Source organism: Populus euphratica, unplaced genomic scaffold (genome assembly GCF_000495115.2).
Source record: "Populus euphratica unplaced genomic scaffold, PopEup_1.0 scaffold155.1, whole genome shotgun sequence".
Lineage (NCBI taxonomy): Eukaryota > Viridiplantae > Streptophyta > Magnoliopsida > Malpighiales > Salicaceae > Populus > Populus euphratica.
Genome location: NW_011499929.1, coordinates 642,789 through 658,068, shown reverse-complemented (window position 1 = coordinate 658,068; position 15,280 = coordinate 642,789). Strand labels below are relative to the sequence as shown.

Genomic DNA, 15,280 nt, shown 5'->3' with positions numbered 1-15,280 from the left:
TTCAGTTCATTCAAAAATATTATCCTTTATTAGAAGGTTACTTAAGGGCTTAGATATTATGCTAAAATCTTTGATAAACCTTCTATAAAAACTAGCATGTCCTAGGAATGATCTAACATCTTTAATAGATTTTGGTGTTGGCAAGTTCACAATTAACTCGATTTTAGATTTGTCAACCTCAATTCATTTTGATGAAACAATGTGACCAAGTACAATGCCGTTTGTTACCATAAAGTGACATTTTTTCCAATTCAGTATAAGATTCTTCTCTTCACACCTGCTCAAAACATTTTCTAAGTTAGTCAAACAATCATCAAATGAATCGCCAAAAATAGAAAAACCATCCATAAAAATCTTAAGAAAATGTTTGACACGACTAAAAGATTGATGTATTCTCCCAAGTGCAGGAGTGTCGAAGTAATAAATAACCCGGCAAGACCGGGGTCGAACCACAAGGAGGTTAATTGTACAAATTATAAATAACAATAATACAACAACAATAACAATAACAATAATAATAATAATAGTAATAATAGTAATACTAATACTACTACTACTACTACTAATAATAATAATAATAATAATAATAGTAGTAGTAGTAGTAGTAGTAGTAATAATAATAATAATAATAAAGAAAGAGAAGAAGAAGAAGATGATGAGAACTTGGAGGTGGAAAATTAATGTAAGGATTAAACAATAATAATAACAAATGTCAAGGTTAGAGGTTCCACTAATGGTATATCAAACAAGTATAATATAAACTCTTATTAACTAATGGTATATCAAACAAGTATAGTATAAACTCTTATTAGTGAATTGGAAACCACACACAAAGGAGGTTCCAATCAGATTATATATTGTTAACATGATTACATTAGTTATCTTATTCAATTAATGCTAATACTTATAAATCTCGTCAAGCATTCATGATTATAACTTATGTTAACAACAAATCAAGTTCCTTTCATAGCTCAAGTGTCGGTTACACCATATAGTATGGGCTATAAAAGTTCCAAGCATTTATTGTACCAAGTGTTATACAACATAAATCAAGATTAGTCATTTAACAAGCAAAGTATTAAAGAGTGAACAAGATAACAAATATAAAACATGTTAGTATCAAACATTAAAGTCCATATTAAGTTTACACTCTTTAATACTTTGCTTGTTAAATGACTAATCTTGATTTATGTTGTATAACACTTGGCACAACTATACTTATTCTTACACCATTAGTGTAACCTTTTCACCTTGACATAATAAACTTAGCTAGACATAATGAAAGAAAGAAAAATAAATAAACAAAATAAGAACATAAATAAGATAAAAGTTAACTAAGTAAATGAAAGGAAATGAAAGGAATAAACTTGATATTAATGAAAGCAAAGCATAAACATTACAATAAATACAAAGGGAGAAAGCAAGAGCATGATCTTGATCTAAAAACCAAGATGCCTAAATGCATGGCAAATGCCTCCTTTTATAGGCCAAAATTGAAAACTATTAATTTGATGACTAATTGATGAGTGGGTCACCAACTCTTGACTTGGTGACAATCCTTATCTTCTCTTGTCTGCCCAACAAGGCATTGCTAACATCAAAATTGGAACCACTTGAAAACATGAAAGTTGTAGGCAATTATCTCAGCTGTCGTGTGTAAAAACTTCAGATCATTTGGACTTCTAGAACTCTAGATATGGTCTAAACACTGAACAGTGGTCGAGTTGGAAGACAGATTCGGACTTCTTTGTTGTTGCTCCAGTTTGGACTTGAAAATGGCATTTTTAGATCTTGGACTCCATATAAAAGTTGTAGGCCTATGTCTTACCTTTCCATCCATCTAAAGTAGACCTAAATATGAGATCTACAGCTCTAGATATGACCCAATTACCAAATAGTGTTCTGATTTGGATTGCACCAACATCTCTTTTCAAAGTTTGGCCATCTCTTTGTCCTTTCAATTTCAGTTCTTAAATTCATCGGTCAATCCTTTTATTTATGTGATAGGCGTGCATTTAAAATGAATATTTACCACAAATTAAAGGTATCTTATATTATTATATACGTTATTATAAAACACGCTTTAGTTAAGGAGTTATTGATACTTTATGTGCAAAATGATGATATAAAACCTTGATAAAAATGCACTTTTAAGTACTAATCACATACAGTATGGGCTATGAAAGTGCCAAGCATTTGTTGTACTAAGTGTTATACAACATAAATCAAGATTAGTCATTTAACAAGCAAAGTATTAAAGAGTTAACAAGATAACAAATACAAAACATGTTAGTATCAAACATTAAAGTCTATATTAAGTTTACACTATACTTATTCTTACACCATTAATGTAACATTTTCACCTTGACATAATAAACTTAGCTAAACATAATGAATGAAAGAAAAATAAATAAACAAAATAAGAACATAAATAACATAAAAGTTAACTAAGTAAAGGAAAGGAAATGAAAGGCATAAACTTGATATTAATGAAAGCAAAACATAAGCAATACAAAAATATAAAGAGAGAAATAAAAAGCATGATCTTTATCTAGAGACTAAGATGTCTAAATGCTTGGCAAATGCCTCCTTTTATAGGACAAAATTGGAAACTATTGATTTGATGACTTAAAACAAATCATAATAAACCTTCATTTTGTGCTCAATATATCAACACATAGTTATAGTGCTTTACTTGAAAGAAAACAAAATCCATGTTCTAATGTTTAAGGTTAACTTCCTTGGGTTGGGATTTTTTTCTTTTTCTTTTTATAATATATATACATATAACTTCAAACATCATGCATCTTTAACCCATGTAATGAGCTTTCGGCTAATGACTCCCAAACCAGTTCGTCTTAGGGCATTAGGTGTTGAATACCCATGCGAGCTTAGTAACTCGGGTTGCTGATACTGATACATAAATAGTGCAATGTTTGATTTCCTTAAGCTTTTCTCCTCAACTCATGTAACAAATGTTGGTCCAATAGCTCCTAAGTCAGTTGACTTTAGGGTATTAGGTGTTAAAACACCCCTTCGGGCTTAATTGCTTAGGTTAGGGAGGCTATGAAACCAAACTTACCTATATTTTAATTATTATCATTTTTTTTCTTTTTTCTTTTTTTTTTCAGATTATATATTATCCCTTTCTCTTAGTTGTTACCTTTAACAAAAAACATAAATAATGTAATAATCCAATGTGCAACCCACAATCATATATTAAAGTGTGTGTGTGAAAATTAAGGTTTAAGAATACATGTTAAATGAGTATATGAGCAGAATTAAGTGATAAGGATGCGAGAGTTTGTAAACCTGAATATTTCAAGAAATATTATAATAGACCTTGTTAAGAATGGTTACTAAGATGCGTCTCAAGAGTCATTTTAACAAAAGTGCTCTTTTACTCTACCATCCTAGTAACAACAATTTTGCACAAGTTTTATGAAATGAAAAACATAGTTATTTAAATTTTTTTTTCAACTACTACCCCCTCCCCCCAACCAAAACGAGACATTGTCCTCAATGTCCTAAAGTATTCTAGCACCTTAATGTTTTGTATTTGTTATCTTGTTCACTCTTTAATACTTTACTTGTTAAATGACTAATCTAGATTGATGTTGTATAACACTTGGTACAACAAATACTTGGCACTCTCGTAGCTCATACTATATGGTATAACCGACACCTGAGCGATGAAAAGAACTTGATTTGTTGTTAACATAAGTTATTATCATGAATGCCTGACGAGATTTACAAGTATTAACATTAATCGAATAAGATAACTAATGTGATCATGTTAACAATTTATAATCTGATTGGAACCTCCTTTGTGTGTCGTTTCCAATTGAATAATAAGAGTTTATAATATATTTGTTTGACATACCATTAGTAGATCATCTAACATTGACATTTGTTATTATCATTGTTTAATCCTTACATTAATATTTCATCTCAAAGTTCTCATCTTCTTCTTCTTTTTCTTTATTATTATTATTATTATTATTATTATTATTATTATTATTGGTATTACTACTAATATTATTATTGTTATTGTTGTTGTTGTATTATTATTATCTATAATTTATACAATTAACCTCCCTATGGTTCGACCCGGGTCTTGTCGGGTTATTTATTACTTGTCACAATATTTACAAGTATTAGCATTAATCGAATAAGATAACTAATGTAATCATGTTAACAACTTATAATCCGATTGGAACCTACTTTGTGTGTGGTTTCCAATTGAGTAATAAAAAAGAGTTTATACTTTACTTATTTGAAATACTATTAGTGGATTTTATAACCTTAACAATTATTTTATCCTTATTTAATCCTTACATTAACCTTACATCTTAAAGTCTTCATCAACTCATCATCATCATCATCATCAATTTATATAGTTAACCTTCCTATGGTTCGACCCTGGTTTTGTCGGGTTATTTATTACTTTGACACTTCTACACTTGAGAGAAGACATCAATCTTTAAGTCGTGTCAGGTATTTATTTTTGTTACTCAAATTCGACCTGATCAGGTTTTGAAAATCCATTGGGTTTCTATAATTTGATTAGTATATACATTAAAAACAAATAAGCATGGTGCATGGCATATTGTTTTTGTTTTGTAGGATTAAGGCAACTAAACACTTAAAAGTGGGGTGAGTTATGTGTATCATTAAATTTGATAATTAATGCAAATTACTTGAAGTAAACACAATAACCAACAATATAATTAAAGTACTTAAAGTTAAGAGATAAGAGAAAGAATTTGTGAAATTGTTTTTCATGTGATTTGGCAAGTCTACATCCACACCTCAAGTACCAAACCACATTTGATTATTGTATTCCTTCACTAGTCCAAGTTTAAGAGTATTATAACCAATTGATGAATCCACACCAAGCTTTATATTCCATTTGAAGAAATGCTCTCTTCAAGTTTTTTTCTTTGCTGAAATTTCCTCACCAATACCAAGACTTTTTACTAACTCTTAAAGGCCTATACAAATGATTTTATTTTTCTTAACTACTCATTTAGTATAATGGATAATACAATTTAAGTTCTAATATCTTTATAACTCATAAGATAGCATTTATAGAATTTGAAGGTATTTAAGTGTTACGCAAATGAGATTGAATATTCTTGTGCTAGAATATGAAGGTTTAATATCACAAACATTAAAGTCCATATTAATTCACACTATACTTATTCTTACACCATTAGTGTAACCTTTTCACCTTGACATAATAAACTTAACTAAACTTAATGAAAGAAAGAAAAATAAATAAATAAAATAAGAACATAAATAAGATAAAAGTTAACTAAGTAAATGAAAGGAATAAACTTGATATTAATGAAAGCAAAGCATAAACATTACAAACAATACAAAGAGAGAAAGCAAGAGCATGATCTTGATCTGGAAACCAAGATGCCTAAATGCATGGAAAATGCCTCCTTTTATAGGCCAAAATTGGAAACTATTTATTTGATGACTAATTGATGAGTGGGTGACCAACTCTTGACTTGGTGACAATCCTTGTCTTCTCTTGTCTACCCAAAACATCATTGATAACGTCAAAATTAGAACCACTTGAAAACATGAAAGTTGTAAGCAATTGTCTCAACTGTCTTCTATAAAACATTCAGATCATTTGGACTTCTAGAACTCCAGATATGGGTCAAATACTAAACAGTGCTCGGGTTGGAGGATAGATTTCGACTTCTTTGTTGTTGCTACAATTTGGATTTGAAAATGGCCTTTTTAAGTCTTGGGATCATATAAAAGTTGTAGGCCTATGTCTTACCTTTCCATCCATATAAAGTAGACCTAAATTTAAGATCTACAACTCCAGATATGACCCAATTACCGAATAGTGTTCCGATTTGGACTACACCGGCACCTCTTTTCTAAGTTTGGCCATCTCTTTGTCCTTTCAATTTCTGTTCTTAAATTTATCAATCAATCCTTTTATTTATGTGATAGGCCTTCATTTAAAATAAATATTTACCATAAATTAAAGGTATCTTATATTATTAGATATGTTATTATAAAACATGTTTTAGTTAAGGAGTTGTTGATACTTCAAGTGCAAAATGAAGATATAAAACCTTGATAAAAAATGTACTTTTAAGTATTGATCACACCGCAACCAGCTTATTACTAGTCTCTAGTAATCAAATCATTAAAATAGAAAAATAATTTGTAAATTCCACAAAGCAAGGTATTCATTATTCAACTTCTATTAATGTATCCAGATAAACAAACACTCATTAAATTTATATATTTGCTTAATACCTCTTAAATAAAATATTAATAAACCTTTCTTTTGTGCTTAATATATCAACACATAGTTATGGGTCTTTACTTGGAAGAAAACAAAATTCTTGTTCTAATGTTTAAGGTTAACTTCCTTAGGTTGGGATTTTTTCTTCTTCTTTTTTTTTAAAAATATATATACATGTAACTTAAAACACAATGCATCTTTAACCCATGTAACGAGCTTTTGGCTAATGACTCCTAAACCAGTTGGTCTTAGGGCATTAGATGTTGAGACACCCCTACGAGCTTAGTAACTCGGGTTGTAGATACTGATACGTAGACAGTGCAATGTTTAATTCCCTTAAGCTTTTCTCCTTAACCCATGTAATAAGCATTGGGCCAATAGCTCCCAAGTCAGTTAACTTTAGAGTATTAGGTGTTAAAACACCCCTTCGGGCTTAATTGCTTAGGTTAGGGAGGCTACGAAACCAAACTTATCTACATTTTTATTATCATCATTTTTTCTTTTTTTTCTTTTTTTTCTTTTTTTTCATGTTTTGTTTTCTTAATTATATACAATCCCTTTCCCTTAGTTGTTACCTTTAACAAAAGAACATAAATAATGTAATAATCCAATATGCAACCCACAATCATATGTTAAAGTGTGTGTGTGTAAATTAAGGTTTAAGAATACATGTTAAATAAGTATGTGAGCAGAATTAAGTGATAAAAATGCGAGAGTTTGTAAATCTGAATATTTCAAGAAGTATTATAATAGACCTTGTTAAGAATGGTTACTAAGATGCGTCTCAAGAGTCACTTTAACAAAAGAGCTTCTTTACTCTGCCATCCTAATGACAACAATTTTGCACATGCTTTATGAAATAGAAAACACAGTTAGTTAATTTATTTATTTTTGAAAGCTATTACCCTCTCCCCTCAACCAAAATAAGACATTATCCTCAATGTCCTAAAGTAGAAAGATAGAATATAGAAGACATCACTTGAAATAACAAACACTGACAAACCTGAAACACACTTAAACAAATATAAAAAACAACAAAACATAATAATAAAAGCAAAAGATATAAAGATTCATAAATGAAGACTCAAATATAATCTAAGCTTTTTACGGCTTTTCTTAGATGATCAATTTATACGACTCATGGAGGGAACAATTACAGGAATGAAAAATTATAGTTGGTCAATCAATTGTTCAGCAGTAGCAACAGAGATTATGATTTTTCATACAAAAGATGTTAAGAAATTTCTGTTCCACAACATGATTAAGAAAAGACAACTTATCATAATAACCATTAACATTTAACAGACCTATGGGTTTATGGTGAATGTGTAGTTAGGCCCAAGAGGAAATATAAAAGATCTCTTCTAATATACCTAGAACACCTAGTAAGGCAATAAAGGCATCAGCATGGTTAAACATTGCATTCATTCGAGCAAACATTATAGACACTTGTAGTTCGTCCCTAATTGTTTTTCCAATGATGTCCCCTTATGCTAAAGCTTCGGGGACGACCCTCAAAACTTGACTACCTCCTAAAAATGTAGTTATTGACACACCTCCCATTAGCACCTGACCAAGATGATTTGCTAATTCTAAATACCCTTTTTCTTTTCCAGGACTAGATCCACCGAAAACACAAATATTTCTTATGTGATGACTTGAGGAACTTTCCATTTTTACACACTTCTATATTTGTTGAATGTATAAGTTAAGTAGAAATGAAACGAAGGACGAGGGCATTTTATAGATGAGAAATTAAAAAAAGCTATCATACCACCTATATGTAGGCTAACTGAAGTTTCACTGATTAGTACTTAAAAATGCATTTTTATCAAGGTTTTATGTCATCATTTTGCACTTGAACTATCAATAACTCATTAATTAATGCATGTTTTATAATAATATATCTAATAATATAAGATACCTTAAATTTGTGGTAAATGTTCATTTTAAAAAGGCCATTTTCAAGTCCAAATTGTAGCAACAACAAAGAAATCCGAATCCATCTTCCAGCCAGAGTACTATTCAGTGTTTAACCCATATCTAGAGTTCTAGAAGTCCAAATGAGCTGAAGTTTTTACACAAGAAAGCTGAGACAATTTCCTACAACTTTCACGTTTTCAAGTGGCTCTAAATTTGACGTTATCAATGATGTTTTGGGCAGACAAGAGAAGATAAAGATTATCTTCAAGTCAAGAGTTGGTCACCTACTCATTAATTAGTCATCAAAACAATAGTTCCCAATTTTGGCCTATAAAAGGAGACATTTGCCATGCATTTAGACATCTTGGTTTTGAGATCAAGATCATGCTCTTGCTTTCTCTCTTTGTATTCTTTGTAATGTTTATGCTTTGCTTTCATTAATATCAAGTTTATGCCTTTCATTTCCTTTCTTTTACTTAGTTAACTTTTATCATATTTATGTTCTTATTTTGTTTATTTATTTTTCTTTCTTTCATAATGTCTAGCTAAATTTATTATGCAAGGTGAAAAGGTTACACTAATGGTGTAAGAATAAGTATAGTGTAAACTTAATATGGACTTTAATGTTTAATACTAACATGTTTTGTATTTGTTATCTTATCCACTCTTTAATACTTTGCTTCTTAAATAACTAATCTTGATTTATGTTGTATAACACTTGGTACAATAAATGCTTGGTACTTTCATAGCCCATACTGTATGGTATAACCGACACCTGAGCTATGAAAGGAACTTGATTTGTTGTTAACATAAGTTATAATCATGAATACTTGATGAGATTTACAAGCATTAGCATTAATTGAATAAGATAACTAGTGTAATCATGTTAACAATCTATAATCTGATTGGAACCTCCTTTGTGTGTGGTTTCCAATTGAATAATAAGAGTTTATACTATACTTGTTTGACATACCATTAGTGGATCCTCTAACCTTAACATTGTTTGTTATCATTTTTTAATCCTTACGTTAATTTTTCATCTCAAAGTTCTCATCAACTTTTCTTCTTCTTATTCTTCTTATTCTTTTTCTTTATTATTATTATTATTATTATTATTATTATTATTATTATTATTATTACTACTACTACTACTACGACTACTACTACTAGTATTATTAGTATTATTATTGCTACTATTATTATTGTTGATGTTATTGTCACTATTGTTGTTGTTATTGTTACTATTGTTGTTGTTTATAATTTGTACAATTAACCTCCTTGTGGTTCGACTCCGGTCTTGCCGGATTATTAATTACTTCGACACTCCTGCACTTGGGAGAAGACAACAATCTTTTAGTCGTGTCACTTATATTATTAAATATATTATTATAAAACATGCTTTAGTTAAGAAGTTATTGATACTTCAAGTGTAAAATGATGATATAAAACCTTGATAAAAATGCACTTTTAAGTACTAATCACAGACCTCTTTAAATTCCCTTAAATGCAAGTATGATTTTTCTAAATCTAAGCCATGAAAAGAAGGTAAAAGTTGAATAATGTCTGGCTTAAAATTAAAATGAGATGCATCAGGAGGAAAAACTATGCATGATGGTGCACTTGTTCTTGTGAGATTCATGTGGTCTCTAAGTGTTCTAACACGATTATTCTCATTATTCTCATTATAAAGTGAATATTATCTTCTTCGGCCATATTTTCTGAAAATGATGAGGATACCCTACAAAGTCTACCACTTAATATACGTAACCACACTCCCATGCACGTGTAAGAATAGAATAAAAGGAAGAAGAAAAGAAAAAGAAAAGAAAAGAAAAGAAATAAAGTTATATACATGAAAAGTGAAAAGAGAAAATGAAATAAAAACTATAATTTGTATAAGAACTTACCTCCCCGGCAACAGTACCAAAAACTTGACACAACCAAAAGATTGATGTCTTCTTCCAAGTGTAGGAGTGTCAAAGTAATAAATAACCTAGGAAGACCGGGGTCCAACCACAGGGAGGTTAATTGTATAAATTATAGATGACAATAATATAACAACAACAACAAGAAAAACAACAACAACAACAACAACAACAACAACAACAACAACAACAACAATAATAATAATAATAATAATAATAATAAAGAAAAATAAGGAGAAGAAGAAGAAGATGATGAGAACTTTGAGATGGAATATTAATGTAAGGATTAAACAATGATAATAACAAATGTCAAGGTTAGAGGATTCACTAATGGTATGTCAAACAAGTATAATATAAGCTCTTATTATTCAATTGGTAACCACACATAAAGGAGGTTCCAATCAAATTATAAATTGTTAACATGATCGCATTAGTTATCTTATTTGATTAATGCTAATACTTGTAAATCTCGTCAGTCATTCAAGATTATAACTTATGTTAACAATAAATCAAGTTTCTTTCATAGCTCAGGTGTCGGTTATACCATACAGTATGAGATATGAGAGTGTCAAGTATTTGTTGTACCAAGTGTTATATAAAATAAATCTAGATTAGTCATTTAATAAGCAAAGTAATAAAGAGTGAACAAGATAACAAATACAAAACATGTTAGTATCAAACATTAAAGTCCATATTAACTTTACACTATACTTATTCTTACACCATTAGTGTAACCTTTTCACTTTGACATAATAAACTTAGCTAGACATAATGAAAGAAAGAAAAATAAATAAACAAAATAAGAACATAAATAAGATAAAAGTTAACTAAGTAAATGAAAGGAAATGAAAGGAATAAACTTGATATTAATGAAAGCAAAGCATAAACATTACAAAAAATACAAAGAGAGAAAGGAAGAGCATGATCTTGATCTGGAAACCAAGATGCCTAAATGCATGGCAAATGCCTCCTTTTATAGGCTAAAATTCATAAATATTCATATGATAATTGATAATTCAAAAATACAAAGGGAGAAAGCAAGAGCATGATCTTGATCTCGAAACCAAGATGCCTAAATGCATGGCAAATGCCTCCTTTTATAGGCCAAAATTGAAAACTATTAATTTGATGACTAGTTGATGAGTGGGTCACCAACTCTTGACTTGGTGACAATCCTTATCTTCTCTTGTCTGCCCAACACGACATTGCTAACATCAAAATTGGAACCACTTGAAAACATAAAAGTTGAAATTGTCTCAGCTTTCTTATGTAAACAATTGAGGTCATCTGGACTTCTGAACTCCAGATATGGTTTAAATACTGAACAGTGCTTGGGCTGGAGGATAGATTCGAACTTCTTTGTTGTTGTTATAATTTGGACTTGAAAATGATCTTTTTAAGTCTTAGGCTTATATGAAAGTTATAGGTCTATGTCTTACCTTTCTGTCCATATAAAGTAGACCTAAATTTGAGATCTACAGCTCCAGATATGACCCAATTACCGAACAATGTTTGGGTTTGGACTGTACTAGCATCTCTTTTCTAAGTTTGGCCGTCTCTTTGTCCTTTCAATTTCAGTTCTTAAATTCATCAATCAATCCTTTCGTTTATGTGATAGGCCTACATTTAAAATAAACATTTACCACAAATTAAAGGTATCTTATGTTATTAGATATGTTATTATAAAACATGCTTTAGTTAAGGAGTTATTGATACTTCAAGTGTAAAATGATGATATAAAACCTTGATAAAAAATGCACTTTTAAATACTAATCATGTTGTCAAGTATTCATAATTGTAACTTATGTTAACAACAAATCAAGTTTCTTTCATAGCACAAACGTCGGTTATACCATACAGTTGGGCTATAAAAGTGTCAAGTATTTGTTGTATCAAAAGTTATACAACATAAATCTAGATTAACCATTTAACAAGCAAAGTACTAAAAGTGAACAAGATAACAAATACAACACCTGTTAGTATCAAACATTAAGGTCCATGTTGAGTTTATACTGTACTTATTATTACACCATTAGTGTAACCTTTTCACCTTAACATAATAAACTTAACTAAACATAATGAAAGAAAGAAACATAAATAAACAAGATAAGAACATAAATAAGATCTAAGTTAACTAAGTAAAGAAAAGGAAATGAAAGGCATAAACAAGAGATTAATGAAAACAAAACTTAAGAATTACAAAAAAAAAATATAAAGAGGAGAGCAAGAACACGATCTTTATTTGAAAAACAAGATGGCTAAATGCATGGCAAATGCCTCCTTTTATAGGCTAAAATTTGGGACTATTAATTTGTTGACTAATTATTGAGTAGGTGGCCATATCTTGAATTGGTGATAATCTTTATCTTCTTGTCTAACCAAAACATCATTGCTAACATCATAATTTGAACAGGCTATATTCATGAAAGTTCTAGAAAAGTTTCTCAACTTTCCAAAAAAAAAAGAGTTATTTGGACTTCAATAACTTGAGATATGGGCTGAGCATTGAACAGTGTATAGGTTGCAAGATAGATTTTGACTTCTCTGTTGTTACTATAATTTGAACTTGAAAATAGCATTTTTTGAATCTTGGACTCCATAAAAGTTTTAGGCTTATATCTTAGCTTTCTATCTATATAGACCAGACCTAAATCCAAGTTCTACAACTCCAAATATGACCCAATGACTGAATAGTGTTCTAATTTGGACTACACTAACATCTCTTTTATAAGTTTAGCCCTCATTTGTCTTCTCAATTTCAGTAGTTAAACTCATTGATCAATTATTTTATTTATGTGATAGGCCTGCATTTAAGATAAATATTTATCATAAATTAAAGGTATCTTATAATATTAGACATGATATTATAAAACATGCTCTAATTAAGGAGTTATTGATACTTCAAGTGCAAAATGATGATATAAAACCTTGACAAAAATATAATTTTAAGTACTAATTAATACCCGTTCAGGTTTGAATTAGGTTCGGGTAGAATTTTTAGGTTCAAGTTTGAAATGGATAGTACAAAACTAGACTCATAAATACTCATTATCATCCCTATTATCATCCCTAGGAAAAGTCGATATAAGAAGAAAATGTTATGATATTTGTAAAAAAAAATTTGAAAATTCAATGGTATTTTAAAAAAACATGTCAAGTGCACAACATGTATGCTGGGTCCATAAGGAAGAAGGTCTTGCTTGTACATTAAGCCTCCTTGTTTTTTTAACATTAAAGTGTGGATGACATGACATCCACTCTTATTTAAAAAACATTATAGACAATACACCATCTTCTAGTTTAGATTTCAATTACTAAAGAGATCGCTGAAAGTTATTTCAATGATTTTTTTATTCAAAAATTCATTTTTAATTTATTTTTACCTAAAAAGACCCTTAGAACCTCAATAAATTAACCATTCAACCCAAACACATCTCTAAAATAGTTTAAAAAATCAAATCAATAAATTTTCTTTCTTTTGCAACCCAAAACTACTTTCTTTAAAAAAAATAAAGCGTAAAAAACAACTCAATGAAACTCCTCATCAAATAAAACTTGTAGACACCAAGAACATATTATTTATCATTATAATTTAGATAACAAATGACTTTCTCTCTTCTCTTTTATTTTTCTAGTGACTCTCTCTCCTCCCTCAAACCTAAGGATCTAATCATAAATAAAATGAAGTTTTTGATCAAATATATAGTTTTCAAATTAAAGAGATCAAAATAGAAATTAAGAAAACAACCAATAGCTTTTCTTCCTAAAACAACGTGATTGAACAACGTTAGACCAAAAAGAGGATTCATTTTTCTCCCACTTTCAATTCTAATCCCCTCATTTTCAAATTTTATCAATAATAAAATCAAATTGTTTTCACAAATTCAAGCATCAAATAAATGGCAAGATTTTTTATATATATATAGCATGAAAACCTAATATAAAGTAAAACAAAATAAATTATCAAGCCTGGACCATAACTCACATAACATATAAAGAAATTATAAAAAAAAAAAGCATTATTGTTAATGTTTTCACATAAATGATATAGTGATATATAGCAAAAACACACCACATGTTTTAGTTTTATATTTAATTTAATAATATAATATAATGGCTAAGCCTTCATAAATATAAAATAGGACATTCCATGTTGGAACTGACAGTGAAAATAATGGGAAAATTATAAGTTTATCCTTACTTAAATCATTATGCACAAAAGATATGAAGTGTATTTTATATTTTAGAAAAATGCACATGATACTAACATGTTGAAAGAGTAAATCTGTTAGTAATTCCATATATATAAAAGTAGTCTGTTAAATGATGATGATGATGATGATTATAAAATATTACTTTAAAAATAGGTTTCAGAGTTAAAATGATAATAATAATGATAACAATCACTACTAGAAAATCTACGAATATAAATGAAATCATCAACATAAAAATTCTATCGATATTTTAGAGTGATAATTACTGACCGATTTTATTCCATCCTAACTCCATCGGTATTTATTGACAAAAATATTTCATCGATAAATATCGAGGCAATTATAGTTGGAATAAAAAAGAATTTTAAAAAACTAAAAAGTATGATGACGTAGTATTTTTTATGGATGTTTTTACCAACAAAATTACAGTTGGATTCAAATAGCAAAAGTCATACAATGATGTGTCACTTTTACCAATAGACTTATTAATGGATTGATAGACAAAACCATCGGTAATAGTTAATATATGAATTAATCATTGACCCTCTCCTTCCCTATTTCTCCCTCTTCCTTTCTGCAACTAAACAACCCCCCCAATATCTACAACAAATAGCCTGCCACATCACCCACCATCCTTTCTTGACTTTTCCAATCACATTAATAATTTTATTATAGATTTTTTATTTTAAGTAAGTAAATTGACCATTTTTTTAATTTGAAAATAATTTTGAAATGTCAATTTTTTTTTGTTGCATATTTTTTGTAGTATATGTATTTTGATTAGGTGTTTACTTGTTTTATTGTATTTTCTCAAACAAACTTGATGTATAGATACATATAAAATAATGGCTTGTTTTAGATTTTGTCAAATTGTATTTGTTTGTAAATTTTTGAAACTTATGTCGAATTATCAACTTAAGTGTGTTGTGATAATAAAA

General features: G+C 29.1%; 1 long non-coding RNA gene across 1 annotated transcript; it reads right to left on the bottom strand.

Moving 5' to 3' along the window:
* Positions 1-283: 283 nt before the first annotated feature.
* Positions 284-14,930, bottom strand: LOC105135934 (uncharacterized). The gene is made up of 3 exons (XR_844280.1): positions 14,845-14,930; positions 4,476-4,481; positions 284-293 (listed from the first exon to the last, which is right to left on the bottom strand). It is a non-coding gene; the product is annotated as an uncharacterized LOC105135934 (long non-coding RNA).
* Positions 14,931-15,280: the final 350 nt, after the last annotated feature.